The following is a 5,632-nucleotide window of genomic DNA, read 5'->3' as shown; positions in this document are numbered from 1 at the left end:
GGTGGGTCGCAGGCCCGCCTACCTTGCAGGAGTGATTGGAAACTCTGACCCGCCACGGGCCACTGGGCCTTTTCTGCCGGTGGGTCGCAGGCCCGCCTACCTTGCAGGAGTGGTTGGCAGCTCTGCCCCTCTGCGGGCCACTGGGCCTTTTCTGTCGGTGGTCACAGTTCCGCCTACCTGGCAGGCGCGGGGGGTGGGTGGCGGCTCTGCCCCTCAGCAGGCCGCTGGGCCTGCTCTGTGGGTGGTCACAGTTCCGTCTACCTTGCCGGCGCAGGGGGAGGGGCGGCTCTCGCCTGTTTTGTTAAAGAAGAAAAATATTCTGAAGTTTCCTATGTATGTGCAAGACAAAGAGAAAAACACAAATTGTGCCCAAAATGTAAATAATATTCAGCTATGATCCTTCATTCTGAGGCCCAGTATCTCCCCCCGCCCACTGCCAAAATTATTAATGTTAGGCTCAGTACGACAGGAAAAGAAGGCATCTAAGAGTCTCACCTTTTCACACAGTAAGTGTGGGTAATACAGGGGCTTGCACTTTTTTCATGGCCACCCATAAAAGAGGAGAAAAATTGTGCCAATGCAGGTAGGGCAACACTTAAATTCATAAGTCATGGCAGGAGGGGCAGAAAGTACTGTCCACTAGAGGCTCCAGGATCAGGGAGATGTCCCTAAGCAGGGAGAGAGTTTCCTCTCCTCAGGCACCCAAGTTCTGTTATCTTTCATTCATTTAAATTTTTGTTCAGAGGGGAGCTTCATGCTCAAAATTATAATGGGAAAGACCTAATCAAAATTTTAAAAAGTGGCTTATAATTTTCGGCTTCCAAACCTAGCCTGATTTCCAACTGTTATAATAGAAAAATAGTTTCCAGAGGAAACCTAAAGTAAAAATACACATTTTACAAAATCCACACCTTATAAACTTTTGGTTATACAAAAGCTAGGAAAAATAAGGGGCCTATGTTTTGCATCTGAAGCTCAAAGACCCAAAATTTAGTTCCCTATTTGTTGAAATAGCAAGGATTTCTTAAAACTTTAGTCAACTATTATCTATCAAGATAATTTCCTATGTGTGTTAGGTTCTACTATTTAGGGTAACTGGTCTTAAAGAATTAGGGTTTGTATAACTTGGTTAAATAAACAACTATTATTGGCTTCTTTGTATATCAGATATATTCATGTCATCCCAGTATACAAACCTTTAGTATATAAATTTTAGGAGTGAATTTTACCAAGATGGTGTTCTTCAGACTAAGGTTTTCTGTAGCTATAATCTCTTTCAGACTTACATGAAAATTACATGTTTAATTGGGAGCTTAATTATATCATTTTATATTTTGTAATAGGGTAAAAAGAACCTGTCATCAATAAGTTATGTATAGGGTTGAGGCTGCAGCTCAGTGGTAGAGTACTTGCCTAGCATGTGTGAGGCACTGGGTTCGATTCTCAGCACCACATATAAATAAAAGAATAAAATAAAGGTCCATACATCTAAAAAAATTTTAAAAATAAGTCATGTATAACATTTTGTTATTCCTTACACAGAAGTATGAACTTAAAAGTGTTTTTTGGAAGGTAATGAGGAAACCCCTGTTTATTTATAGGTTCACAATTTGGAACATGAATTCATTTTGCCACTTTTCCCCCAAAAGAGGTTAATAGATCTCTTAGCCTTTTTAATTTATGTTTCAGATGTAATGTTGGATTGTGTTAACTGATATCCATTAGGCTCAGAAAATAATGTATTAAATAATGTATTAAAATTTATGGAATAATATTTAAGAGGAATAATCAGCTTTAGAAAAAAACAAAAAACAACTTACCTAAGAATTGTGAAGAGGCCACCTTACCTGAGTTAAGATTCTGCTTCTCACTTTATTCCATGTTAGAATGAGTACAAAGTAGACTAGAATTCAGTTAATTTAAAGTTAAGTTCAAAAAATAAATTTTTTGTTATACAGATTCCTGTGGTCTTGAAATAAACAGGAAATATAATGTATAATTAGTAAAGGTTTGTGATTGTAAAAAATGTTGTTTTTTGGTTTATGGCTATTATGTGTATTTTCTCTTGTTAATTTAATTTCATATTTTCCTTATAGCCCTTTATAACTGTTATCTGAGTGCTTTAGAGAAGTACAATTTCTAATAGAGCAACCTGAGTTAATTTTAAATAATAGGCAATCACCTATAGGATAGACAGGATATAAGGCTGATTTCCAGTACTAATATTGATGTCAATTAAATGGAAGGGGTAAGTAACTATAAAAATTATACACATTGTTTTAGTCTGCTTTTTCACTGCTGTGACTAAGTACCTCACCAGAACAACTGTAAAGGGGGAGAGTTTATTTGGGGACTCACAGTTTCAGAGATCTCAGTCCATAAACAGCAGACTCCTTTACTTGTGGTTCAGGTGAAGTTGAACATCATAACAGAAGAGTGTGGCAGAGGAAAGCAGCTCCCATGGTGATCAGAAAGCAGAGATACAGAGTTCTCCACTTTTCAGATACAAATATGTACCCCAAAGCCATGCCCCAATTCTTACCTCCTCCAGGCACACCCTACCATGTTAGTTATCACTCAGTTAATTCACTGATTAGATTAAGGCTGTAACCCAAACATTTCTCCTCTGAACCTTCTTGCATTGTTTCATATGTGAACTTTTGGGGGCCACCACATCTAAACCATAAATAGACATTAAAATTAAAACTTAGTACTCCTACTTTAAGACTGGTTAAAACTGCCCTGCTAGATGTTTAAACCCCAAACTTGGAGATGAAAGTTAAGAAAATAAAAGAGCCAAGAAAGAAAATAAGTAATAATTTTCTCTTGCCGTCTGAGGTCAACTAGAACACAGGGAGCAATCAAACATATCTAAGGGTTTTGAACTTGGGCCACATGACCTCCAATCATGGGGATCAATAGGACCCTAAGGAACAGAAAGCCATGCAGTGCTCATGCTGCAAAGAGGTGCTTCATTGGAGAGGAAAATATCCCTAATGCTTCCAAGGAAAGCCTCACATGCTCAGCAAGATCTTGACATATCCTCAAAAATGGCACTAGAAAAACTAAGAGAATTTTCCCAAGTTCCCAATATTTACCCACTGAAGAACCCAAGTGGGCTCTTAATTATGCATAAGAACAAGTTCAATTTGACCAGCTTGGTCTTAAGCACCTGTCATTAGAGTTATAACCAAAGCAACACCTTGCCTAGACATTTAAATGGAAAGAAAATAGTTCTTTTAGTGTAACTTAAGATGTACACTTGTGTCAGACCCACCGAAAGTTTGTAAAGCTGAAGGTTATGAAGGAAGATTTCTCAGACAGGAGTACCTGACAACTATCAAAAGAATCTGTCAAAGTCACATGTCTTTTCATAGTCAATTTGACACCTGAAAGTATTCCTAAATTCCTACATAGGCAGACTTCATCTGTATTTGCTAATATGATTATCTAGCTCTAAGTTACAGAGATAAAGGGATTTCTACTTAACACAGAGGTTATGCAATAGAGAGGTATTTTACAAAAATCAAATTACATTATATATTAACTACAGATCACAGGGACATCTGTAACATTATAAAAACTATATACTGTGTATATATTTTGAACAAATGTTCTAATGTTTTTAAAGCTTTAACTGGCCTCCTCTCACATATTAGGAGCATGTTGTTCCCACATCATCTTAGATTTACCCATCTTAATGGTTTTCAGAGACCAGCAAATAATACCAATTGTTTTCATGCTAATTGTTCACAAAAAATAATGCTTTGTTGTCCAATTTATTGCTGTCTTAGCATGATCTCTGCCAGATGTACACTTCATCCACTCACTCTCCAACTGCCATCAAGGACCACTGTACCCCCCTGCTTCTAAATACCTTTAATTCTCTAGTCCCTGACAGATAGAGAATAAGGACTTTGGATTTTGTTCCCCTAGATGTCACCTTTTTTTCACTGAAAGTAGCCAGATTGAGTTGACATCAAATACCCTAAAAGAATTTAAGGGCTCAAAGTCCTTGAGTGGGAAATATAAGGGAACAGATAGATGAGAATGGTGAAATTCTTTTTAAATGAGAATTTTAAACATGAGTTTAAAAGAATGATTCCATAAAACAAGCCCACTGTGCTGACAAACCCCCATGCATTCTTTGCCAAAAAGCCATCTGCCTACAACTCTTCCTGGCCTGAGTGTACAGGATTTGTCACATTCCTCAGCAAATTGAAGCAGGGGATGCAGATCACTCAGACAGTGTAGGTAATGAATGATGAGGGTCCAGAGAGGATGATGATTGTCTGTCACTGGTTATCAAACAGAGGACAATGGATTTTTAACCTCTTTAATTTTGCTCCTGGGCACTCTGGATTGCAAACAAAAGAGCAAGACACACCTTCTCCTGCAGGCACCCAGATCTAGGTCCCTTCTTTTCAAAGCCTGTCACTATCACTTTCTTAAATAAAACTTGCTTTCTATGCTTGCCTTTGCATTTTGGGATGTTTAATCTTCAAGACCTGGGAATACCTGACCTCTAAGTCTGGTATTATAACAATAATAAAATGATGTATTTACTGAATGAATAAAATCTAGTGCTGTAGCATGAGTTCATAAGTAGTACTTTTCTGATAAATAAGTGTCATTCTCCTATTATATTATTGGTACAATTATATTATTTGCTTTTCAGTCTTCTCAACTTAGTGATGCTTATAACATCTTTAGCACATTAACCAATATAAATACTGTATATATTTCCTAACATCAGATATTATGAAATTGATAAACTATTTTTAGTGGCATGTCAATTAAGACCAGTTGAAAATAAAATTTAAAAAACCATGCAGAATCCAACTGAGTCAAAATTCTCTTTTATTTTTCTGGTGCTATTCATATTGCCTTTGCCTGAACAACAACAACAACAAAACACACACATACAAACAAAAATACTAGATATAAAATTTATTTAGTTTGAATGTTTCTCTCCAAGGGAACTCAAATATTTTTAAGAGTGTTTCTTTCATGTTGTTAAGAGATTCAACACACTATTAAGCAACCTAAATGAATAATACCCAGAAATATTTTCTCTATGTACCAATTATGAATTAGTAAGTACAGTCCATGGCATGCAAGAAATAACCAACTTCTTCTCTTTAATAAATCAATCATGTACACACTTTTAGCACTGCAAGGAAAATGTGTCTAAGGCATTTAAATAATGTTCCAGTTATTATCTCTGCTTGAAACCTAAGGGGTAGTATCATACTATAAAACCAATGGGTTTCGAGCCTTTGCTATTTCCCAAGAAAACACCATCCAGGATTTTCTGCTGGTACCAGAATTTCTTAGATTGTCTTCCTCAATGTGGGAAGGGAAAAAAATATTGTCCAAAGTTGGGTGCTTATTTCCTCAGGCATTATACATGTCACATTCTGAGGTCATCCAAATGACAGACCACACACACACTCTATCTCAATATATGTATTATTGAAGGGAAACTGATGCCTGATATTTGATGAAGGACAAGACCCTCTTCCACATTGCAAAAAAAAATTTAAATATTATCTTTTATTTGGAACTAAGGGTGTTTACTAGTGTATTTTAAATACCTCAACTCACAAGAAGTCCTCTAGTTTCCCTAAGA

Source organism: Marmota marmota, unplaced genomic scaffold (assembly GCF_001458135.2).
Source record: "Marmota marmota marmota unplaced genomic scaffold, marMar, whole genome shotgun sequence".
Classification (NCBI taxonomy): domain Eukaryota; kingdom Metazoa; phylum Chordata; class Mammalia; order Rodentia; family Sciuridae; genus Marmota; species Marmota marmota.
This window is presented reverse-complemented; position numbering follows the sequence as displayed.